The sequence below is a fragment of the Delphinapterus leucas genome, chromosome 17 (genome assembly GCF_059928025.1).
Source record: "Delphinapterus leucas isolate spDelLeu-1000000601 "Yukka" chromosome 17, BTC_Dleu_Yukka2, whole genome shotgun sequence".
NCBI classification, from domain to species: Eukaryota; Metazoa; Chordata; class Mammalia; order Artiodactyla; family Monodontidae; genus Delphinapterus; species Delphinapterus leucas.
In genome coordinates this window covers 46455619-46482655 of record NC_143145.1, presented here as the reverse complement: position 1 = coordinate 46482655, position 27037 = coordinate 46455619, and the positions used below count along the sequence as shown (strand labels likewise).

Genomic DNA, 27037 nt, shown 5'->3' with positions numbered 1-27037 from the left:
GGGTAAATCCCACTTGATCATGGTGTATGATCCTTTAATATGTTGTTGGATTCTGTTTGCTAGCATTTTGTTCAGGATTTTTGTGTCTATGTTCATCAGTGATATTGGTCTGTAAATTTTTTGTGTGTGATCTCTTTGTCTGGTTTTGGTATCAGGGTGATGGTGGCCTCGTAGAACAAGTTTGGGCATGCTCCTCCCTCTGCAATTATTTTGGAAGAGTTTAGGAATGATAGTTGATCACTCTTCTCTCAGTGTTTGATAGAATTCGCCTATGTAGCCATCTGGTCCTGGACTTTTGTTTGTTGAAAAGTTTTTAAGTACAGTTTCAGCTTCATTACTTGTGATTCACTTTGTTTATATTTTCTAATTCTTCCTTGTTCAGGCTTGGAAAGTTGTACCTTTCCAAGAATTTGTCCATTTCTTCCAGGTTGTCCATTTTATTGGCATAGAGTTGCTTTTAGTAATCTCTATGATCCTTTGTATTTCTGCAGTGTCTGTTGTAATTTCTCCTTTTTCATTTCTAATTTTATTGATTTGAGTCCTCTCCCTTTTTGTCTCTTTGAGTCTGGCTATAGGTTTATCAATTTCGTTTTCTCAAAGAAGTAACTTTTAGTTTTATTGATCTTTGCTATTGTTTTCTTCATTTCTATTTCATTTATTCCTGCTCTGACCTTTATGATTTTTTTCCGTCTACTAATATTGAGTTTTGTTTGTTCTTCTTTCTTTAGTGGCTTTAGGTGTAAGGTTAGATTGTTTATTTGAGATTTTTCTTGTTTCTTGAGGTAGGACTGTATTGCTATAACCTTCCCTCTTAGAACTGCTTTTGCTGTATTCCGTAGCTTTTGGGTCGTTGTGTTTTCATTGTCATTTGTTTCTGTTTATTTTTTAATTTCCTCTTTGATTTCTTCAGTGATTTCTTGGTTATTTAGCAGCACACTGTTTAGCCTCTGTGTGTTTGTGTTTTTTAGTTGTTGTTGTTTTTTTTCCTGTAATTGCTTTCTAATCTCATAGCATTGTGGTCAAAAAAGATGCTTGATATGATTTCAATTTTCTTAAAATTTCCAAGGCTTGATATGTGATATATCCTGGAGAATAGTGTGCACTTGAGAAGAAAGTGTATTCTGCCACTTTCAGGTGGAATGTCCTATAAATATCAATTAAATCTATCTGGTCTACTGTGTCATTTAAACTCTGTGTTTCCTTACTTATTTTCTGTCTGGAAGATCTGTCCATTTGTGTAAGTGGGGTGTTAAAGTCCCCCACTATTATTGTGTTACTGTTGATTTCCCCTTTTATGGCTGTTAGCCTTTGCCTTATATATTGAGGTGCTCCTATGTTAGGTGCATAAATGTTTATAATTTTTATATCTTCTTCTTGGATTGATCCCTTGATCATTATCTAGTGTCCTTCCTTATCTCTAGTAACAGTTTTTGTTTTAAAAATCTATTTTATCTGACATGAGTATTGATTTCCATTTGCATGGAATATCTTTTTCCATCCCTTCACTTTCAGTGTGTATGTGTCCCTAGGTCTAAAGTGGGTCTCTTGTAGACAGCACGGGTCTTGTTTTTGTATCCATTCATCTAGTCTGTGTCTTTAGGTTGGAGCATTTAATCCATTTACATTTAAGGCAATTATCGATATGTATGCTCCTATTACCAATTTCTTAATTGTTTGGATTTGTTTTTGTATGTCTTTTCCTTCTCTTGTGTTTCCTGCCTGGAGAAGTTCCTTTAGCATTTGTTGTAACGCTGGTTTGGTTGTGCTAAATTCTCTTAGCTTTTGCTTGTTTGTAGAGCTTTTGATTTCTCCTTTGAATCTGAATAAGATCCTTACTGGGTAGAGTAATTTTTGTTGTACGTTTTTCCCTTTCATAACTTTAAATATATCCTGCCACTCCCTTCTGGCCTGCAGCATTTCTCCTGAAAAATCTGCTGATAACCTTATGGGGATTCCCTTGTATGTTATTTGTTGCATTTCCCTTGCTGCTTTCAATATTTTTTTCTTTGCATTGAATTTTTGTTAGTTTAATTAATATGTGTCTTGGTATGTTTCTCTTAAGGTTTATACTGTTTGGGACTCTCTGCACTTCCTGCACTTGGGTGGCTATTTCCTTTCCATGTTAGGGAAGTTTTTTACTGATAATCTCTTCAAATATTTTCTCATATCCTTTCTCTTTCTCTTCTTCTTTAAGGACTCCTATAATTCGAATGTTGGTGCATTTAATGTTGTCCCAGAAGTCTCTGAGACTGTCGTCAATTCTCTTCATTCTTTTTTCTTTATTCTGCTCCTCGGCAGTTATTTCCACCATTCTGTCTTCCATCTCACTTATTCATTCTTTTGCCTCAATTATTCTGCTATCGATTCCTTCTAGTGTATTTTTTTTTTTTTTTTACCGGTACGTGGGCCTCTCACTGTTGTGGCCTCTTCCATTGTGGAGCACAGGCTCCGGACGCGCAGGCTCAGCGGCCATGGCTCATGGTCCCAGCCGCTTCATGGCATGTGGGATCTTCCTGAACCAGGGCACGAACCCGTGTCCCCTGCATCGGCAGGCGGACTCTCAACCACTGCGCCACCAGGGAAGCCCCCTTCTAGTGTATTTTTCATTTCAGTTATTATGTTGTTCATCACTGTTTGCTTGCTTTTTAGTTCTTCTCTGTCTTTGTTCAACATTTCTTGTATTTTCTTGATCCATGCCTCCATTATATTTCTGAGATTTTAGATCATCTTTACTGTCATTACTGTGAATTCTTTTTCAGGTAGGTTGTCTATTTCCTATTCATTCGTCTTCTAGGTTTTTCCCTTGCTCCTTCATCTGTAACATAACTTTTGTCATCTCATTTTTTTTGATGGGTGGGGCTATGTTCCTGTCGTACAGGTTGCTTTCCCTGGTGCTTTCCACAGTGGAGTTTGCAGTCAGTTGCGTAGAGCCAGGTCTTGGTGCCAAGATGAGGATCTCCAAGAGACTTCACTCAGATTAATATTCCCTGGGGTCTGAGGTTCTCTTTCAGTTTAGCGGTTTGGACTCGGTGGTCCTACCACAGGAGTTCAGGCCTGAACCCTGGCCTGTGAACCAAGATCCTGTAAGACAAGCAGTGCAGCAAAAAAAGGAGCAGAACAATAACAAAGAATAAAAAATAAAATAAAAATAGAAAAATATATTAGAAAAAATATAAATGAAACAACACCACCAAGGGGGGTGGGGCTTAGGCAGGGGTGGGGCTTAGGCAGAGTGGGGTTTAGGTGGGAGTGGAGGCTAGTCTCAGAATCCACACAGCTGAAAAGGCCTTGGGGTTTGGGGGGACAGGGTTTAGGCTCAGCGTGGTCCATTCTATCTCTTTTCATTGGAGAATTTAATTCACTTGTGTTTAAAGTAGTTATTGATAGGTAAGGACTTACTATTGCCATTTTGTTAATTGTTTTCTGGTTGTTTTGTAGATTACTGTGCCTTGTTTCTCATGCTGTTGTCTTTTTGTGTGTGTGTTTGATGTCTTTTGGTATCAGTATGCTTTGACTTCTTTATCATGTTCTTTTGTGTAATTTCTACAAGATTTTCACTTGTGGTTACCGTGAGGCTTACATAAAATATAACACCCTATTTTAAACTGATAACAACTTAACTTCAATAGAATTTGCAAACTTTACACTTTTACCTCCACCTCACTTTTTAGGTTATTGCTGTTATAATGTATATGTTTTCATATTATGTAACTGACAACAGATTACTACAGTTATGGTTATTTTTGCTATGCTCTTTTACAAGTTTTAAAAAAAAGTTAAGTGAATTATGCATCACTATTACCATATTGCAGAAATAATGACTATATACTTATTACCAGTGAAATTTACACTACCTTTTTATGATGTTATTAACATTCTTTCACTTCCACTCAAAGAACTGCCTTTAGCATTTCTTATAAGGCAGGTCTGGTGGTAAACTCCCTTAGCTTTTGATTGTTCAGTGAAGTCTTTATCCTTCCTTTGTTTCTGAAATAAAATTTCACCAAGTATAGAATTCTTAGTCGACAGTTATTTTTTTTCAATATTTCTAGTATGTCATCCCATTCTCTCCTGGTCAGAAAAGTTCTGCTGATAATCTTATGGGGGTTCCCTTGTATGTGGCTTCTCTCTTTTCTCTTGCTGCCCTTACAGTTCTTTTGTCTTTGACTTTTGACAATTTAATTAATGTGTCTCAGAGTAGCCCTATTTAGATTCAATCTATTTGAGGTCCTTTGGGCCTCATGGATCTGGATGTTCATATCTCTCCCAAAATTTAGAAAGTTTTCAGACATTATTCCTTTAAATAGGCATTCTGTCTCTTTCTCTTTCTCTTCTTCTGGAATTCCCATGATGTGAATGCTTTTTCCCTTTCAGTGTCTCCCAAATTCCCATAGGTTTCCTTCACTCTTTTTCATTCTTTTTTATTTTTGCTCCTCTTCCTGGGTAACTTCCAGTGTTGCATCCTCCAGGTCACTGATTCTTCTGCATGGTTGAGTCTACTTTTGAAATTCTCTGTTGAATTTTTCAGTTCAGTTATTGTATTTTTCATCTCTAGGAGTTTTGTTTATTTTGGTTTGTTTTTGATGGCTGCTATTTCCTTGTCAAACTTCTCATTATATTCGTGCTTTGTTTTTCTAATTTTGTGTAGCTCTCTGTTTTTTCTTGCAGTTCCTTAAGAGGAATTTCCTTAAGAGGATCTTATTGAATTCTTTCTCTGGCATTTCATAGGTGTTCATTTTAAGGCCAGTTCCTTTGGTGATGTCATATTTACCTGACTTTTCATAATCTTTGATTCCTTACATTGATATTTGTGCATTTGAGTAATTGGGCTCCCCTTCCAGACTCTACAGGTTGGCTTTGGCAGAGACAGTTCTTCAGTAGTAAGCTCAGTTTGGGTTTTGGGGTATGTCTGCTGGTACTGTTTTTGAGCAGGTGGGGCCTGCTATTATGCTTTATTGGGGGCAGGGCAATTGTTTCAGCTCTGAGGATAGGGATAGGGGTTGTGCCATTGGCTGAGAACTGTTGGATAGTACTACTGGCTTGGTTCCCTACACAAGTGAGGCTGTAGGATGGGCTCCATGGTTGCCTGGATTCTCTGGTCAGACTTACTAGATGGTTGGGACTGGTTACTATATACAGTAGTAAATGGGACTTCTGTGCCCTGGCATGGCAGCAGTACAGGACCCAGGGCCTATACAGCTCATTGTTTGGGGACCCAAGCCAGTCCATAGTGTGCACTGACTTCCCTGGTCAGGTGAGGCCACTGGTTTTGCTCTGCAGATGGGGGAAGCCATGGTCTGTGCTCTCTGTTCAAGTACCACTGCATGTAGGGGTGTTGAATGAGCTGTGTAGCTTCCTGTGTGCTCTAGTTAGGTTCCTTGCTTGGACACATTGGAGACTGTACTTGGCAATGAACAGGGCTATGAATTAGAATAATTGCCTGCATGTAGCAGGACAAGCAGCTCTAAAGCTGGTGAAGCTCTTTGTTGTTTTAACTCAAGCCAACCCACACCCCAAGTTCCCTGACTGAACATGGCTGCTGGCTTTGCTCTGCAAACTATTGGCTTTGCCTGCTTCTCAGCTCAAGTACCACTGGGATGCACAACTTCCAGGAGTTGTCACTAGCCCTTCTGGTGAGATGGGGTCAGAAGACACTCTCCACAGCAGGTGGGGCTGTGTCTCACCTCCCCTGCCTAGGCAAGAGGGGGAGGTTTAGCTCCAGGCTATTCTCAGTTTCCCAAATAAGGTCTCAGATAAGGAGATGCCAGGACCTACCCTCAGTTTTGGCTATGAATTAATCCATCTGTTTGTGCATAGCATGGGAACATTCCACACCTGCTACTGGTTTTGCTTCGTGGGTAGTCAGCTTTGCTCACCCACTTCTTGGCTTGAGCACCACTGGGCCACACTACTTCCAGAAGTTATTGCCAGCTCCTCTGGTAAGATCGGCCTGGAAGACACTCACCATAGTGGGTGGGAATATGATTCAGCTCCTTGCTTGGGCGTGGGCAAACTGGGCTCTAGGGCCAACAAAACTCCTTTGAAGATCCGAATCAGGCAGATCTGCTCTCCCCCAAGTTCCCAGCTTGGTTCTGCAGATGAGCAAAGCTGCTGGTTGGGATTACTACTTGGGCACTGCAGAGCTTGGTCTGCCAAGATCTGTGTGCTGGTTTTTGCGAGCCCCTCCCCTCTTCTCTGTCACAGTCAGATTTCCTGTGTTGAGCCCCACAGATTTCCCATCTTTGTGGTACAAGATGAGAGTAGGGGCTTTCACAAAATGACCCAAAATACTGGGTCGGGCTAGTTGTCTCTCCTGGGATCTCTTTTCCCACTGAGGGAACCAGAGGCTCAGGGAAGATCTGTCCAGGTGGTGCTGTGCTGGCCTGGTGTTGGGGCAATGCTGTCAACGTATAGCCACCTCTCTTACCTTCTAATGAAGTCTGTCTTGGTCTCTGTGGTACAGGAGGTTGCTTCAGCCTTGTTCTAGGATTCCCTCAGAGGTGTCTTGTTCTCAATAGTTGTTAGTTGTTGTTCTTGTGAGGGGGAGCAAAGCCAGGAACAACCTATGTCACCATTTTGGTGATGTCACTCTCTAGGATATATATTCTTAGAATGAAGTCCTCAGATATTACAGTCTTGGTTTCAGTGGAGCCATTAGCATTATACATTGATCACTGCAGAAAACTCTAAGGTCTTTTTGGTAACCCTTCATTTTTAACAAATATCAATAGTGGTTTCATTTGCTTTTTATTTCACTTCTTAGCAAAGCAAAATTAGCACTAGAGTGTAAATGTCTATCATGATATCTCAAGTATATTGCCACATAACCACAGGAAAAGAAATCAGCCTAGTCATCCTAACTTTTGCGTTTTACTGTTTCTATCCTTTTCCTCTCTGCTTTAATGAATCTTCTCTCCACTTTGTTCTCTCTTAATGGCATCAGTGATGTACACTCAAAGTAATAACAAATTGAACACATCTGAGATAGCTCCTTACAACTGATATAATGGGTAAAATAATCTTTATTGGAAGAGCCCACTTTAAAAAATCAGAATTATTTCATCTCCATTCAGATCATGAAGTTCCTTCGGTTTAATGTTAGCCAAAAAGTGCTACCATTCAAATATATGATGTTTTGTTTAATTAACTAATTTCTTGTTTTCTACCCATTTCTTACTCTAACCAAAGGATCTTAAACTTGAACCTCTAGAAGAAGTTATTGAAGGGAATACTAAACCTGTAAGTACTTTCCCTAGGTCAAAATTTTAGAAATATGTACTTTGAAAACATAATTTAATTTCTTCAAAATTAGTTACTATCTCAGTGAAAATTAAAAAAAAACAATACATGGGCATATTTCATTATGTGTGGCTAAGTAGGATTTTCTAAATTGTGATTTGTGGAAAACTAATGCCTACTTCACAGGGGTTTTCTGAAAGAACTTGTTATGTAATATGTGAAAAGTGAAATTTTTATGCATGTATAAATCAATGAGTTATTGAATAATTGAATGAATATGACTGGCAGAGAAGGGCAACATTCAAATTGTATCATCAACTAGGCTGAAGGGTACACCTGAGCTGAAACTTGGTCCTATTAATTATTGTATTTTCAGCACATAGCCCAGGGACAAGATGCTCAGAAATCATTTTCCAAAGAAAAAAATTGATGTTTAGAGAAAAGTGAACATTTATGCTCGTGGGGAAAATATACCCATCCAGAAGGGTGGCAATTGATGGAGACTGAAAGAAAACGGACAGTGATCCTAATAGGTTCATTATATGAAACAAAAAAGAAATTAATGTATAAATTAACTAATTGAAAAGCAGCACATACCATGCTTTATTATTTTATTTTATTTTGAGGCAAATATTTATAGCACATACTGCTTTGGGAAATTGGATGTTTGCATTTACATTTAGCAGAAATTTTGATTTTAAAATCTTGGGTATCTACAGAAAATCACCTTTTTCTTAATACCTTAAATATATTATATATTGTATAGATCTTGTAGGATCAGTCACATTTACATGAAACAAGGATATGAAATACCTTCCATCTCTGTATCATGTACTTATTCTATAGGCACTGCTTGTGTGATAGAAGGTGAGACTCACCTGCATGTCAGCTCCTGTTCATCTGTCCAAACTCACAGCACAAAGGAAATTTTCATAGAGGGAGCTTTTTCTCAGAAAAGTTTAATAATGGCTGTTGTGATTAGAATCCTATAGATGTAGACACAATTCCTAGCTGTACTACATGTTCAGTGCTCTTATTACTCCAAAGACAGGGATGTGGTCTGTGTTAATTTATCAGGCACCCAGAATTTTAAAGTGATAGGTTTTGGCACGAAGGTGAGGGGAGAGGGCTGTTGAGCACAGATATTATGCAGGTCTGTGCAGTCCCATAAGCACAGGATTATGACCTTGAGGTCTTGCATCTGTGTCGTCTCTTAGGTTTGCATGTATAGAAAACTACACTCCAGTCAAGAAACATGAACATAATTTTTCTAATGTTAGGAGAGATTATTGTCTATTCTTAAATAATTTCTTAATATAAGTATTCTCTCTCACTAGCTGTGAAGGAGAAAAGTTTCTAAGGATTATTTATGAAAAGTGACAGACTCTTCCATTCTCTGGTCCCCGACAGAAAAGAGAGATCTATTTTAAGAGATCTATCAACCCATACAGCATTGCCAATTCAATAGTTCATGGAAGTACTTTAGAGAAAAAGAACTGGGCAAAGTAGTTCGATAGTCAATATTATTTAAAAGCAGGAAAGAATATTCTTTAACTATTTTTAACCATATGTAAAAGTAAAAGAATTATGCTCTTTGGGAATACACACATAGTAATAGTCTGAGCTGGTTTGTTTTTTCATATTTGTCATCAAAAGTTGTATTTTTTACTAGTGGTAGTATATGTATCACTATCAATTCCTATAAAACCTCTATATTCAGAATGACAAAAACAATTTTTCACTGTTATTTCACAGCTAGCACATATAATTGTATGTTACTTTTTGATCAGTGATTTTTCCTGGTGACCAAAAACCAATTTTAGAATTCATTGACTGGAGAAGTATTTTTCCTTTTCCATTAGTGAATGCATGAGAACTCTGAAAAATAAATCCTACATCAGAATGCAAAAAATAAATTTTTATTATATACTTTATTTTTAAAAGTTAATCTTTATTGAGCCTTTGCTATGTGCAAGTGTTGTGTTAAACCCACACATATGTAACTCAGTCTTCACAATAGCCATATGAGGTGGTGCTGTTATTAGCTCCATTTTACAGATGAAAAAATTAAGTTGTAAAAAGGTTTAAATACCACAGCTGAAGTCCAGAAGTTCTATGCCAGACCTACAGTACTCACCACACTGTAATACTCCAACTCTAGTGTTTGGTGCACTTTGGGAAGTAGAGTTGCTTTTGCTAGTGAGGTTGTGAGGTAATGGATGACTTTTTTTCATGAGATTTCCTACCACTAGAGCAGAGCGTATTATCTGGTAGGCTTATTTAAGCACACAGCAAAAGTCCTGAACCCTAGTGTCTGCCATACTAGTTTTCTGGTACGTGAGCCATTACATAATGATGAATGTAGCATATAATCTCTTTTTAAGTCCATTTCTTTTCTCAGCCTGGAGTAAGAGAAGTAACATTTATTGAATATCTATCATGGGCAATATCTTTACATACACTATTTCATTCCATTTAACCTTCCTCAAAACTCTGTGATATAAGTACATTTATTCCAATTTTGCATATCAGAAGACTTGAGAAAGATTAAGTAACTTGTTCAAGGCCACAGAGCTAGTAAACGTGAAGCCAATTTACACCTCCTGGTCTAAAAGGAGAAAGAAAAAAGAAAAGAGGGCAAGATGATGGAGGTAGATAAAAGAGCACCTAACAGTGCTCAGGACCACCTCAAATCCTTTCCTGGAATGGATAGTATATAAATAAAATTTACTAAAGGAATTTTAAGAATAGTCAATGGTTAAAAGCAAAAGCACATTTTATTTTTAACTTGATCACTAACTATGTGCTGGGCCCTGAGGGAGTGTCTGTAGATAAAGTGGTGAATATTACAGACTAGAAGACAGACTAGACGGAAATATAGGCAAATATAACTAGGATCTACAATAGGATGTGATGAATATTATTATAGGAAGGTATAGATTTTCATAGCTAGGGAACATGACCTAATTTAGGGGCCAGGAAATGCTTCCAGAATGACATAACATTTAAGATGAAATCAAAAAGGATAAGTAGGGGTTTCTAAAAATGATATTTGTATATCTCTTACAACACTGAATTGTTCTAAACTTGCACTAAAAGAATAGGTGCTACATGGGAATATTAAAATATTCCAGATGATTTATATCAAGCATGTCATAAAGACAGCAACCTTAGGAATTCACTATTTTATTATTTCTTAATAAAATAGGAAATAAATGCACATCAGGGATAAACGCAGATCTAAAGTCCAAGACCTTGGTTTTATGACTCACTGAAAATTTAGGGATAATTTATTGTCTTCTAGCTCTCAAGTACTAAGAAGTGAGTATGAATCACTGAAAGGTTAGTATGATTTTTGAAGGGAATTGCTTCAACCAGACCATACATCCTGGATCTGGCCAGGTGTATTGATCCACCTGAATACTTTCTGCCTGGTTCAATTGTGTGCTTTGTGTGGTCTCAAATGACTCAAATAGTCTCAAATGACTATTGGGGGGAAAAATGATCATTTTCAGATATTTTCTACTTTCAAAAGGAGTTTTTAAAAAGTCAATATGGGGAGGACCTTCAAGATGGCGGAGGAGTAAGAAGACCTCAGACTTCCAAAAGGGCAAGAATATCCCCACATACCTGGGTAGGGCAAAAGAAAAAACAGAGACAAAAGAATAGGGATGGGACCTGCACCAGTGGGAGGGAGCTGTGAAGGAGGAAAAGTTTCCACACACTAGGAAACCCCTTCACTGGTGGGGACAGAGTTGGGTAGGAGGTAAGCTTCAGAGCCACAGAGGAAAGTGCAGCAACAGGGGTGCAGAGGGCAAAGTACAGAGATTCCCTCACAGAAGATCGGTGACGACCAGCACTCACCAGCCTGAGACACTTCTCTGCTCACCTATAGAGCGGGTGGGGGCTGGGAGCTGAGGCTCAGGTTTCAGAGGTCAGATCCCAGGAAGAGGACTGGGGTTGGCTGCATGAACACACCCTGAAGGGAGCTAGTGAGCCACAGCTAGCCGGGAGTCCAGAAAAATGTCTGGATCCGCCTAAGATGAAAAAGACCATTGTTTCCGGGTGTGCAAGGAGAGGGGATTCCTTCCCTGTCTGCCCATAGAAGGCAGATCACCGCCTAAACGAGCTTCAGAGATGGGCGTGAGCCGTGGCTATCAGCTCGGACACCAGAGATGAGCATGAAACGCTAAGGCTGCGGCTGCAGCCACCAAGAATCCTGTATGCAAAGCACAGGTCACTATCCATATCCACCGCCCCCCACCCCGGGAGCCTGTGCAGCCCACCACTGCCAGTGTCCCATGATCAAGGGACAACATCCCCGGGAGAACACACAGCATGCCTCAAGTTGTTGCAACGTCACACTGGCCCCTGCAGCCACAGGCTCACCCCACATTCCAATTATAACTATCGTACACTTCCCTCCCCCACCGGCCTGAGTGAGCCATAGCCCCCTAATCAGCTGCTGCTTTAACCCCATCCTGTCTGGGTGGGAAGAGATGTCTGAGGGCAACCTACATGCAAAGGTGGGGCCAAACCCAAAGCTGAACCCCAGGAGCTGTGCGAACAAAGAAGAGAAAGGGAAATTTCTCCATGAAGCCTCAGGAGCTGCAGATTAAATCCCCACAAACAACTTGATGTACTCTGCATCTGTGGAATACATGAATAGACAATGAATCATCCCAAAATTGAGGCAGTGGACTTTGGAAACAACTGTGGACTTGGGGTTTGCTGTCTATGAAAGATTTGTTTCTGATTTTTATGTTTATCTTAGCATAGTTTTTAGCACTTGTTATCATTGGTGGATTTCTTTATTTGTTTGATTGCCCTCCTTTTTTATTATTATTACTTTTTTTTTACATCTTTATTGGAGTATAATTGCTTTACAATGGTGTGTTAGTTTCTGCTTTATAACAAAGTGAATCAGTTATACATATACATATGTCCCCATATCTCTTCCCTCTTGCATCTCCCTCCCTCCCACCCTCCCTGTCCCACACCTCTAGGTGGTCACAAAGAGCCGAGCTGATCTCCCTGTGCTATGCGGCTGCTTCCCACTAGCTATCTATTTTACGTTTGGTAGTGTATATATGTCCATGCCACTCTCCCACTTTGTCCCAGCTTACCCTTCTACCTCCCCGTATCCTCAAGTCCATTCTCTAGTAGGTCTACATCTTTATTCCCATCTTGCCCCAAGGTTCTTCATCACCTTTTTTTTTTTTTTCTTTTTAAGTTCCATATATATGTGTTAGCATACGGCATTTGTTTCTCTCTTACTTCACTCTGTATGACAGTCTCCAGGTCCATCCATCTCACTACAAAGGACTCAGTTTTGTTCCTTTTTATGGCTGAGCAATATTCCACTGTATATATGTGCCATGTCTTCTTTATCCCTTCATCTATTGATGGACACTTTGGTTGCTTCCATGTCTTGCAAATATTTTCTCCAATTCTGAGTGCTGTCTTTTTGTCTTGTTTATGGTTTCCTTTGCTGTGCAAAAGCTTTTAATTTCATTGGGTCCTATTTGTTTATTTTTGTTTTAATTTCCATTTCTCTAGAAGGTGGGTCAAAAGGAATCTTGCTGTGATTTATGTCATAGAGTATTCTGCCTGTGTTTTCCTCTAAGAGTTTGATGGTATCTGGCCTTACATTTAGATGTTTAATCCATTTTGAGTTTATTTTTGTGTATGGTATTAGGGACTGTTCTAACTTCATTCTTTTACATGTACCTGTCCAGTTTTCCCAGCACCACTTATTGAAGAGGCTGTCTTTTCTCCATTGTATATTCTTGCCTCCTTTGTCAAAGATAAGGTGAATTTTGTGTGTGTGTTTATCTCTGGGCTATCGAACCTGTTCCATTAATCTATATTTCTGTTTTTGTGCGAGTACCATACTGTCTTGATTACTGTAGCTTTGTAGTATACTCTGACATTAGAGAGCCTGATTCCTCAAGCTCCATTTTCCTTTCTCAAGATTGCTTTAGCTATTCGGGGTCTTTTGTGTTTCCATACAAATTGAGAAATTTTTTCTTCCAGTTCTGTGAAAAATGCCAGTGGTATTTTGATAGAGATTGCAATGAAACTGTAGATTGCTTTGGGTAGTAGAGTCATTTTCACAATGTTGACACTTCCAATCCAAGAACACTGTATATCTCTCCATCTATTTGTATCATCTTTAATTTCTTTCATCAGTGTCTTATAATTGTCTGCATACAGATCTTTTGTCTCCTTAGGCAGGTTTCTTCCTAGATATATAATACTTTTTGTTGCAATGGTAAGTGGGAGTGTTTTCTTAACTTCACATTCATATTTTTCATCATTAGTGTATAGCAATGCAAAAGATTTCTGTGCATTAATTTTGTATCCTGCTACTTTACAAATTCATTGATTAGCTCTAGTAGTTTTCTGGCAGCATGTTTAGGATTCTCAGTGTATACTATCATCTGCAAACAGTGACAGCTTTAACTCTTCGTTTCCAATTTGGATTCCTTTTATTTCTTATTCTTCTCTAATTGATGTGGCTAAAACTTCCAAAACTATGTTGAATAATAGTGGTGAGAGTGGGCGACCTTGTCTTGTTCCTGATCTTAGTGGAAATGGTTTCAATATTTCACCATTGAGGATGATGTTGGCTGTGGGTTTGTCATGTATGGCCTTTATTATGTTTAGGAAAGTTCCCTCTATGCCTACTTTCTGCAGGGTTTTTATCATAAATCGGTGTTGAATTTTGTCGAATGCTTTCTCTGCGTGTATTGAAATGATCATACGTTTTTTTCCCCTTCAATTTGTTAATATGGTGTATCACATTGATTGATTTGCATATATTGAAGAATCCTTGCATTCCTGGGATAAACCACACTTGATCATAGTGTATGTTCCTTTTAATGTGCTGTTGGATTCTGTTTGCTAGTATTTTGTTGAGGATTTATGCATCTAGGTTCATCAGTGATATTGGCCTGTAGTTTTCTTTCCTTGTGACATCTTTGTCTAGTTTTGGTATCAGGGTGATGGTGGCCTCATAGAATGAGTTTGGGAGTGTTCCTCCCTCTGCAATATTTTGCAAGAGTTTGAAAAGGATAGATGTTAGCTCTTCTGTAAATGTTTGATAGAATTTGCCTGTGAAGCCATCTGGTCCTGGGCTTTTGTTGCTTGGAGGATTATTAATCACAGTTTCAATTTCAGTGCTTGTGACTGGTCTGTTCATATTTTCTAGTTCTTCCTGGTTCAGTCTCGACTGGTTGTGCTTTTCTAAGAATTTGTCCATTTCTTCCAGGTTGTCCATTTTATTGGCATACAGTTGCTTGTAGTAATCTCTCATGATCCTTTGTATTTCTACAGTGTCAGTTGTTACTTCTCCTTTTTCATTTGTAATTCTATTGATTTGAGTCTTCTCCCTTTTTTTCTTGATAAGTCTGGCTAATGGTTTATCAATTTTGTTTATGTTCTAAAAGAACCAGCCTTTAGTTTTATTGATCTTTGCTATCATTTCCTTCATTTCTTTTTCATTTATTTCTTATCTGGTTTTTATGATTTTTTTCCTTCTCCTAACTTTGTTTTTTTTTTTTGTTCTTCTTTCTCTAATTGCTTTAGGTGCAAGCTTAGGTTGTTTTTTCGAGATGTTTCCTGTTTCTTAAGGTAGGATTGTATTGCTATAAACTTCCCTCTTAGAACTGCTTTTGCTGCATCCCATAGGTTTTGGGTCATTATGTTTTCATTGTCATTTGTTTCTAGGTACTTTTTTATTTCCTCTTTGATTTCTTCAGTGATCACTTCATTATTAAGTAGTGTGTTATTCAGCCTCCATGTGTTTGTATTTCTTACAGATTTTTTCCTGTAGTTGATATCTAGTCTCATAGCATTGTGGTCAGAAAAGATACTTGATATGATTTCAATTTTCTTAAATTTACCAAGGCTTGATTTGTGACCCAAGATATGATCTATCCTGGAGAATGTTTCATGATCACTTGAGAAGAATGTGTATTCTGGGTTTTTTTGGATGGAATGCCCTATAAATATCAATTAGGTCCATCTTGTTTAATGTATCATTTAAAGCTTGTGTTTCCTTACTTATTTTCATTTTGGATGATACACCCATTGGTGAAAGTGGGGTGTTAAAGTCCCCTACTATGATTGTGTTGCTGTCGATTTCCCCTTTTATGGCTGTTATTATTTGCCTTATGTATTGAGGTGCTCCTATGTTGGCTGCATAACTAGTTAAAATTGTTATATCTTCTTCTTGGGTTGTTCCCTTGATCATTATGTAGTGTCCTTCTTTGTCTCTTGTAATAGTCTTTGTTTTAATGTGTATTTTGTCTGATATGAGAATTGCTACTCCAGCTTTCTTTTGATTTCCGTTTGTATGGAATATCTTTTTCTTTGCCCTCACTTTCAGTCTGTATGTGTCCCTAGGTCTGAAGTGGGTCTCCTGTTGACAGCATATATATGGGTCTTGTTTTAGTGTCCATTCAGCCTATCTATGTCTTTTGGTTGGAGCATTTAATCCATTTAAATTTAAGGTAATTATCGATATGTATGTTCCTATTACCATTTTCTTAATTGTTTTGGGTTTATTATTGTAGGCCTTTTCCTTTTCTTGTGTTTCCTGCCTAGAGAAGTTCCTTTATCATTTGTTCTAAAGCTGATTAGGTGGTGCTGAATTCTCTTAGCTTTTGCTTGTCTGTAAAGGTTTTTTGTTTTGTTTTGTTTTTCTTTTTGCGGTACACAGGCCTCTCACTTCTGTGGCCTCCCCCACTGCAGAGCACAGGCTCTGGTAGTGCAGGCCCAGCGGCCATGGCCCACGGGCCCAGCCACTCCGCGGCACATGGGACCCTCCCGGACCGGGACACGAACCCGTGTCCCCTGTATCAGCAGGCAGACTCTCAACCACTGCACCACCACGGAAGCCCCTGTCTGTAAAGGTTTTAAGTTCTCCATCAAATCTGAATGAGATCCTTGCTGGTAGAGTAATCTTGGTTGTAGATTTTTCTCTTTCCACTTTAAATATATCCTGTCACTCCCTTCTGGCTTGCAGAGTTTCTTCTGAAAGATCAGCTGTTAACCTTATGGGGAATTCCCTTATGTGTTATTTGTTGTTTTTTCCGTTGCTGCTTTTAATATTTTTCCTTTGTATTTAACTTTTGATAGTTTGATTAATATGTGTCTTGGCGTGTTTCTCCTTGGATTTATCCTGTATGGGACTCTCTGTGCTTCCTGGACTTGGTTAACTATTTCTTTTCCCATATTAGGGTAGTTTTCAACTATAATCTCTTCAAATATTTTCTCAGTCCCTTTCTTTTTCTCTTCTTCTTCTGGGACCCCAATAATTCGAATGTTGGGGCATTTAATGTTGTCCCACAGGTCTCTGAGACTGTCCTCAATTCTTTTCCTTGTTTTTTCTTTCTTCTGCTTTGCAGTAGTTATTTCCACTATTTTTTCTTCCATGTCACTTATCCGTTCTTCTGCCACAGTTATTCCGCTATTGATCCCTTCTAGAGAATTTTTAATTTCATTTATTGTGTTGTTCATTATTGTTTTTTTGGTCTTTAGTTCTTCTAGGTCCTTGGTAAATGCTTCTTGTATTTTCTCCATTCTATTTCCAAGATTTTGGATATTATTTACTATCATTATTCTGAATTCTGTTTCAGGTAGACTGCGTATTTCCTCTTCATTTGTTAGGTCTGATGGGTTGTTGCCTTACTCCTTCATGCGCTGTGTGTTTCTCTGTCTTCTAATTTTGCTTAACTTACTGTGTTTGGGGTCTCCTTTTCGCAGGCTGCAGGTTCATAGTTCCCATTGTTTTTGTTGTCTGTCCCCAGTGGCTAAGGTTGGTTCAGGGGGTTGTGTAGGCTTCCTGGTGGAGGGGACTAGTGCCTGTGTTCTGGTGGATGAGGCTGGATCTTGTCTTTCTGGTGGGCAGGTCCACGCCTGGTGGTGTGTTTTGGGGTGTCTGTGGCCTTATTATGATTTTAGGCAGCCTCTGTGCTAATGGATGTGGTTTTGTTCTTGTCTTGCTAGTTGTTTGGTCTGTGCTGTCCAGCACTGTAGCTTGCTGGTCATTGAGTGGAGCTGGGTCTTGGCATTGAGATGGAGATCTCTTCTGGGAGATTTTCACTGTTTGATATTACGTGGAGCTGGGAGGTCTCTTGTGGAGCAGTGTCCTGAACTTGGCTTTCCCACCTCAGTGGCACAGCCCTGATGCCTGGCTGGAGCACCAAGGGCCTTTTCTCCACATGGCTCAGAATAAAAGAGAGGAAAGAAAGAAAGAAAGAAAGAAAGAAAGAGAGAAAGAAAGAAAGAGAGAAAGAGAGAGAGAGAGAGAGGGAGGGAGGGAGGGAGGGAGGGAGGGAGGAAGAAAGAAAGAAAGATAAAAAATAAAATAATATAAAACTATTGAAATAAAAAATAATTATTAAGACAAAAAATTTTTTAATTAAAAAAAAAAGGGACAGACAGAACCCTAGGACAAATGGTAAAAGCAAAGCTATACAGACAAAATCACACACAGAAGCATACACATACACACTCACAGAAAGAGAAAAAAAGAAAAAAATATATATATCATTGCTCCCAAGGTCCACCTCCTCAATTTGGGATGATTCATTGTCTTTTCAGGTATTCCACAGATGCAGGGTACATCCATTTGCTTGTGGAGATTTAATCCACTGCTCCTGAGGCTGCTGGGAGAGATTTCCCTTTCTTTTCTGTGTTTGCACAGTTCCCGGGGTTCAGCTTTGGATTTGGACCTGCCTCTGCATGTAGGTCACCTGAGGGTGTCTGTTCTTCACACAGACAGTACAGGGTTAAAGTAGCAGCTGATTCAGGGCCTCTGGCCTGCTCAGGCCGGGGGGAGGGAGGGGTACGGATGTGGGGCAAGCTGCAGTGGCAGAAACCAGCATGACGTTGCACCAGCCTGAGGCGCGCCATGCATACTACCGGGGAAGTTGTCCCTGGATCATGGTACCCTGGCAGTGGCAGGCTGCACAGGCTCCCAGGAGGGGAGGTGTGGATAATGACCTGTGCTTCCACACAGGCTTCTTGGTGGCTGCAGCAGCAGGCTTAGCATCTCATGCCCATCTCTGGTGTCCGTGCTGATAGCCGCGGCTTGTGCCCGTCTCTGGAGCTCCTTTAAGCATCTCTCTTAATCCCCTTTCCTCGTGCACCAGGAAATAAAGAGGCAAGAAAACGTCTCTTCCTTCTTCGGTACCTCTAGACTTTTTCCCAGACTCCCTCCCAGCTAGCTGTGGCGCACTAGCACCCTTCAGGCTGTGTTCACCCAGCCAACCCCAGGCCTCTCCCTGGGATCCGACTGAATCCCAAGCCTCAGCTCCCAGCCCCCAACCGTCCCGGTGGGTGAGCAGACAAGCCTCTCAGACTGGTGAGTGCAGGTCTGCACCGATCCTCTGAGTGGGAATCTCTCCACTCTGCCCTCCACACCCCTGTTGCTGCACTTTCCTCCATGGCTCTGAAGCTTCCCCCCTCCGCCACCCACAGTCTCCACCCATGAAGGGGCTTCCTAGTGGGTGGAAAACTTTCCTCCTTCACAGCTCCCTCCCACTGGTGCAGGTCCCCTCCCTATTCTGTTGTCTTTTTTTTTTTCTTTTGCCATATCCAGGTACGTGGGCAGTTTCTTGGCTTTTAGGAGGCCTGAGGTTTTCTGCCAGCATTCAGTAGGTATTCTGTAGGAGTTGTTCCACATGTAGATGTATTTCTGATGTATTTGTGGGGAGGAAGGTGATCTCTGTGTCTTACTTTTCCGCCATCTTGAAGCTCTCTCTATTATTACTACTTTTAAATTTTGTTATTTTAATAACCTTATTTATTTTGTTATCTTAATTTTTTCTCTCTCTCTTTTTCCTGCGTTTTCTTCTGAGCTGTGTGGCTGACAGTGTCCTGATGCTCTGGCCTGATGTCAGGCCTGAGTTTCTGAGCGGGGAGAGTTGAGTTCAGGACATGGGACCACCAGAGACCTACTGGCCCCATGTGATATCAATCAGTGAGAGCTCTCCCAGACATCTCCATCTCAACACTAAGCCCCAGCTCCACCCAACCACCAGCAAGCTCCAGTGCTGGACTCCTAATGCCAAACAACTAGCAAGATAGGAAAACAACCCCACCCATTCACAGAGAGGTATCCTAAAATCATACAAAGTTCACAGACACCCAAAACACAACAGCAGACATGGTCCTTCCACCAGAAAGACAAGATCCAGCCCCACCCACCAGAACACAGGCACCAGTGCCCTCCACCAGAAACTCTACACAAACCACTGAATCAACCTTTCCCACTGGGGGCAGACACCAAAAACATCTGGAACTACAAACCTGCAGGCTTTGAAAAGGAGACCCCCAAACAGAGTAAGTTAAACAAAATGGGAAGACAGAGAAATATGCATCAGATGAAGAAGCAAGGTAAAAACCCACCAGACCAAATAAATGAGGAGGAAATAGTCAGTCTACCTGAAAAAGAATTCAGAGTAAGTATAGAGAAGAAGATCCAAAATCTTGGAAATAGAATGGAGAAAATACAAGAAACTTTTAACAAGGCCTAGAAGAACTAAAGAGCAAACAAACAATGATGAACAACAAAGTAAATGAAATTTAAAATTCTCTAGAAGGAATCAATAGCAGAATAAATAGGCAGAAGAACAGATAAATGACCTGGAGGATAAAATAGTGGAAATAAATACTGCAGAGCAGAATATAGGAAAAAGATTGAAAAGAATTGAGGACAGTCTCAGAGATGTCTGGGACAACATTAAATGCACCAATATTCAAATTATAGGGTTCCCAGAGAAGAAGAGAAAAAGAAAGGGACTGAAAAGATATTTGAATAGATTATACTTAACAACTTCCCTAACATGGGAAACGAAATAGTCAATCAATTCCAGGAAATGCAGAGAGTCCCCTATGGGATAAATTCATGGAGAAACATACCAAGACACATCTTAATCAAACTATCAAAAATTAAATTCAAAGAAAAAATGTAAAAGCAGCAAAGGAAAAGCGACAAATAACATACAAGGGAATCCCCATAAGGTTAACGGCTGATCTTTCAGCAAAAGCGCTGCAAGCCAGAAGAGTGTGGAAGGACATATTTAAAATGATGAAAGGGAAAAACCTAAAACCAAGATTACTCTACCAGCAAGGATGTCATTCACATTCAACAGAGAAATTAAAACCTTTACAGCCAAGCAAAAGTTAAGAGAATTCAGCACCACCAAACCAGCTTTTCAACAAATGCTAAAGGAACTTCTCTAGACAGGAAACACAAGAGAAGGAAAAGACCTACAGAAACAAACCCAAAACAATTAAGAAATTGGTAATAGGAACATACATATAGATAATTACCTTAAATGTAAATGGATTAAATGCTCCAGCCGAAAGACATAGACTGGCTGAATGGATACAAAAACAAGACCTACATATATGCTGTCTACAAGAGACCCACATCAAACCTAGGGGTTCATACAAACTGAAAGTGAGGAGATGGAAAAAGGTATTCCATGCAATGGAAATCAAAAGAAATCTGGAGTAGCAATTCTCATATCAGACAAAATAGACTTTAAAATAAAGACCATTACAGGAGACAAAGAAGGACACTTCATAATGATCAAGGGATCATTCCAAGCAGAAGATACAATAATTGTAAATATTTATGCACCCAACATAGGAGTGCCTTAATACATAAGGCTAATGCTAACAGCCATAAAAGGGGAAATCGACAGTAACACAATCATAGTAGGAGACTTTAACACCCCACTTTCACCAATGCAAAGACCATCCAAAATGAAAATAAATAAGGAAACACAAGCTTTAAATGAAACATTAAAAAAGATGGAGTTAACTGATATTTATAGGACATTCCATCCAAAAACAACATAATACACTTTTTTCTCAGTAGCTCATGGAACATTCTTTAGGATAGATCATATCTTGGGTCACAAATCAAGCCTTGGTAAATTTAAGAAAACTGAAATCGTATCAAGTACCTTTTCTGACCACAACGCTATGAGACTAGATATCAATTATAGGGGAAAAAAACTGTAAAAAGTATGAAAACGTGGAGGTTAAACAATATGCTACTAAACAACCAAGAGATCTCTGAAGAAATCAGAAAGGAAATCAAAAAACATCTAGAAACAAATCACAATGGAAACACAATGACCCAAAATCTATCGGATGCAACAAGAGGGAAGTTTATAGCAATACAATCCTACATCAAGAAACAAGATAAATCTCAAATAAGAAACATAACCTTACACCTAAAGCAATTAGAGAAAGACTCACCAAAAAAAAAAAAACAAAAACAAAGTTATCAGAAGGAAAGTAATCATAAAATCAGGTCAGAAATAAATGAAAAAGAAATGAAGAAAACAGTAGCAAAGATCAATAAAACTAAACTCTGGTTCTTTGAGAAGAAAAACTAAATTGATAAACCATTAGCCAGGCTCATTAAGAAAAAAAAGAGAGAAGAATAAAATTAACAGAATTAGAAATGAAAAACGAGAAGTAACAACTGACACTGCAGAAATACAAAGGATCATGAGAGATTACTACAGGCGACTATATGGCAATAAAATGGACAATCTGGAAGAAATAGACAAATTCTTAGAAAAGCACAACCTTCCGAGACTGAACCAGGAAGAATTAGAAAATATAAACAGACCAATCACAAGCACTGAAATTGAAACTGTGATTAAAAAATCTTCCAGCAAACAAAAGCCCAGGACCAGATGACTTCACAGGCGAATTCTATCAAACATTTAGAGAAGAGCTAACACTGATCCTTCACAAACTCTTCCAAAATATAGCAAAGGGAGGAACACTCCCAAACTCATTCTACGAGGCCACCATCACCCTGATACCAAAACCAGACAAAGATATCAAACAAAACAAACTACAGGTCAATATCACTGATGAACATAGATGCAAAAATCCTCAACAAAATACTAGTAAACAGAATCCAACAGCACACTAAAGGATCACACACCCTGATCAAGTGGGGTTTATCCCAGGAACGCAGGGATTCTTCAATATACACAAATCTATCAATGTGATACACGATATTAACAAATTTAAGAATAAAAACAATATGATATCTCAATAAATGCAGAAAAACTATCAACAAAATTCAACACCGATTTATGATAAAAACCCTCCATAAAGTGGGCATAGAGGGAACATACCTCAACATAATGAAGGCCATATATGACAAACCCACAGCCAACATCATTCTCAATGGTGAAAAACTGAAACCATTTCCACTAAGATCAGGAACAAGCCAAGGTAGCCCACTCTCATAGCTATTATGCAACATAGTTTTAGAAGTTTTAGTCACAGCAATCGGAGACAAAAAGAAATAAAAGGAATCCAAATTGGAAAAGAAGAAGTAAAACTGTCACTGCAGATGACATGATACTGTACATAGAGAATCCCAAAGATGCTAGCAGAAAGCTACTAGAGCTAAACAATGAATTTGGTAAAGTAGCAGGATACAAAATTAATGCACAGAAATCTCTTGCTTTCCTATACACTAATGATGAAAAATCTGAATGAGAAATTAAGGAAAGACTCCCATTTACCATTGCAACAAAAAGAACAAAATACCTAGGAATAAACCTACCTAAGGAGGCAGAAGACCTGTATGCAGAAAACTTACAGTTTATAGACACTGATGAAAGAAATTAAAGATGATACAAACAGATGGAGAGATATACCATGTTCTTGGATTGGAAGAATCAACATTGTGAAAGTGACTATACTACCCAAAGCAGTCTACAGATTCAGTGCAATCCCTATCAAAATACCAATGGCATTTTTCAAAGAACTAGAAGAAGAAAATTCACAATTTGTATGGAAACACAAAAGACCCCAAGTACCCAAAGCAATCTTGAGAAAAAGAAACAGAGCTGGAGGAATCAGGCTCCCTGACTTCAGACTATACTACAAAGCTACAGTAATCAAGACAGTATGGTAGTGGCACAAAAACAGAAATATAGATCAATGGAACATGATAGAAAGCCCAGAGATAAACCCATGCACATATGGTCACCTTATCTTTGATAAAGGAGGCAAGAATGTACAATGGAGAAAGATACCCTCTTCAATAAGTGGCGCTGGGAAAACTGGACAGCTACATGTTAAAGAATACAATTAGAACACTTCCTAACACCATACACAAAAATAAACTCAAAATGGATTAAAGACCTAAATGTAAGACCAGACACTATAAAACTCTTAGAGGAGAACACCGGCAGAACACTCTGTGACATAAATCACAGCAACATCCTTTTTGACCCACCTCCTAGAGAAATGGCAGGACTTGAATAAAGATGTAGACATAGAGGGTGGACTTGAGGACATGGTGAAGGGGAATGGGAAGCTGGAACGAAGTGAGAGAGTAGCATTGACATATATACACTACCAAATGTAAAATAGATAGCTAGAGGGAAGCAGCTGCATTGCATAGGGAGATCAGCACATTGCTTTGTGACCACCTAGAGGGGTGGGATAGGGACGGTGGGAGTGAGATGCAAGAAGGAAGTGTTATGGGGATATAAGGGTATGTATAGCTGATTCACTCTTTTATACAGCAGAAACTAACACAACATTGTGAAGCAATTATACTCCAGTAAAGATGTTAACAAAAAAGTCAATATAATTTTAAACAAAGTTTTATCACATTCTGGTGCTTTTCAAAAACTGTTAACTTTTCTTGAGCACATTATTTTTGTATATATACACTAGAATCCCTTTTCATACAATAGGAGTTTACAAATCTAATATCTTTTTTTTCCTTCTGTATCCTCATTAAACCTATGAATAATATTTTGTGAGTAAATTAATTCTGCCATGCACTTTAATGTGTTTTGTGGGCTATTGCCAACTAATGTGTCTGAGACTTTCAAAACATAGTCTTGCTTTGCAGTAGCTGTTAAGAGACTCCAACAAGAGCACACAAGGAAGGTTCTGATGTTTCTGAAGAATGCTTGGAACACAGTTGTAAATGTAGTAAATAGAGACAGAATAACATAAAACAAATTGGTTGTGTTTAAAACATTTCTTTGTCTCCAGTTATTTAAAAAGCTGATATTTCTTGAAATAAAAAGATCCAAGAAATCAGAGGTACACGCAACTGTAACGTAACGTCACTGGCAAATACTATTCAGTAAACCTGGATTAACCTTTCATAATTAGCACTTCTCAGCCCAAGAAATCCCTAATATTCCACCCTAATTCCATTGTAACAAAATCCCTATAAGGTAAGTCATAAAAGCAACACTAACCCCTTCCAAAGCAGAGAAACAAAAATGTAGCACTATTTTCTACCGTGAAAGAAAGTTCTGGGATGGCCATTTACATTATAGGATCTCAGATTTCAGTAAGGATTAAAGGCTGTATATTTTAAACAAGAGACATATAGAAATATCATGAAGATATTAGGACCCCTTCCCTACTTCTCCCATACTCCATATACCACATCTTAACCTAGCCAGCATAGAAAAATATAAGGATTTTCTTTGGACCTCAGAAAGTCTACCTTAAATTACCCAAGATTCAAAAAGCTCCACTTGTCACAGTAGTCATAAAATGCAGGCAGATTATCTGGGCCCCTTTATAAGTTTATTTCTTTGTGTACATATCTGAGGAAAAGAGGGGAAAGAAGTGCCTTGTTTGGATTGCAAAGTAAATTTAATTTTTCCAAATCATATTCACATCCATGTATATAAGTAAATGAACCATTTAGCTATTGCTATATAGCAAACCACCCAAAACTGAATGGCTTAAACCACAATTCAGCATGTAGGCAATTTAGGGCGAGATCATCTTGGTGGTCTCAGCTGGCTCCCTTTTGGCGTCTGTAATCAGCTTCATGCCAGCTTTACTGATCTTAGCTGGGCTTTCTCATATGTCTAGGACCTCAGCTAGGATGAATCCACTGACTCAGCTTTGTTCTATGTGGTTTTAATCCTCCAGCATAGGAGTTGGCAAAACTACAGCTCACTGCCTGTCTTTATATATAAGGTTTCACTGGAATAGAGCCATACCCATTTGTTTATTTATTGCCTATGTTTGCTTTCACAATAAAACAGGGAAGTTGAGTAGTTGTGACAGGAACCATATGGCCTTCAAAGCCTAAAACCTTTACTATCTGGCCCTTTACATAAAATGTTTGCTTGGGGCTTCCCTGGTGGCGCAGTGGTTAAGAGTCCGCCTGCCGATGCAGGGGACACGGGTTCGTGCCCCGTTCCGGAAGGATCCCACATGCCGCGGAGCCGCTGAGCCTGCGCATCCGGAACCTGTGCTCCGCAACGGGAGAGGCCACAACAGTGAGAGGCCCACATACCGCAAAAAAAAAAAAAAAGTTTGCTGACCCCTGCTCTAGCAGGGCTCATTTACATGACAATGTCAGAGATCCAAGCAAAAGAGTGGAAACTCACAAGGTCTCTTGGGGCCTAGATTTGAAACCACCACAGCGTCACTTCTGCCATGTTCTGTTGGCCAAAGCAAGTTAGAAGTCCAGCCCAGATCCAAGAAAAGGGGAAATAGAATCCATGTCTAGATGGAGAAGTAAAAAGTCACATTTCAAAGGGCATGGGTTCAGGGAGCAGTGAAGGACTCTGGTCATATTTATAACCTGCCTCACTAGATCACATAACAATTGCCTTCAGACTAAAAGAATTGTGATGGAATAGGTGGATATATTTATAATATTTCATTAGGAAAGCCCATAAGAATCATGTGAGTCACTGTTCATCAAATACCTGACCTGTAGATTTTTGTCAAAAGGATGTATCCATAATTATTTTGGTAGAGATTATCTTTAGCACAAAGTGAGAGAGTGGCATGGACATATATACACTACCAAATGTAAAATAGATAGCTAGTGGGAAGCAGCCGCATAGCACATGGAGATCAGCTCGGTGCTTTGTGACCACCTAGAGGGGTGGGATAGGGAGGGTGGGAGGGAGGGAGACGTAAGAGGGAAGAGATATGGGAACATATGTATATGTATAACTGATTCACTTTGTTATAAAGCAGAAACTAACACACCACTGTAAAGCAATTATACTCCAATAAAGATGTTACAGAAAACAAAAACAAACAAACAAAAAAAAACCTAGGCCCTGGAAGAGTCAGATAGGAGGCTGATTGTTCATTATACAACCTTAGGAGATAGTTATTGACTTTGATTCCTGATCCTGAAGGGAAATAAGATAAAGCTCAATTAAAATTACTGAACTCATTTAGGTGACTAGGTTATGGAAACAAATAGACCCAAGATGTAGGATGATTCCAATGCAATAAAAGTTTTCCTAGTAAATAGTCCACACAATGATTCAGGGACACAGACTTCTCTCACCTATGGGCCTGCCAGTCCTAAGGCAGGTCTTCATCTTACTAGCAGAAAAGAAAAAAAGAAGGTGGAGGAGGCTCACATCTTTCCTGAAAGTCTTGGCTCAAAAGTAGTACACAGCACTTCTGCTCATATTCTGTTGGTGAGAACTCGTCAGTTGGCTACACCTAACTGCAAGGGATAATGGAATTTGTAAGTCTAACTCTATATCTAGAAAGAAGAAAGAAATGGATTTTGATGAACAGTTTGGAGTCTGTGCCATAGTCTACCTTCTGGTCATCAGGTGTTCATTTGCACCTTTCTTTTCACATTTATAGAACACATTACCTTCACAAGGGAGACCGCCCAAAGTCTCCTCCAGTTACTGCTTCTAGCTCAAATCCAGGATCCCTGGATGATGTTTAGTCTTATCTGTAAAGTCAGGATGTAGCCCTTTAAGGT

At 39.2% G+C, this 27037-nt stretch overlaps 1 protein-coding gene across 1 annotated transcript in view; it reads left to right on the top strand.

The window, feature by feature from the left end:
* The window catches only part of NECAB1 (N-terminal EF-hand calcium binding protein 1), a 155258-nt gene that overhangs the window by 115064 nt on the left and 13157 nt on the right, over window positions 1-27037 (top strand). The window lies entirely within an intron of this gene.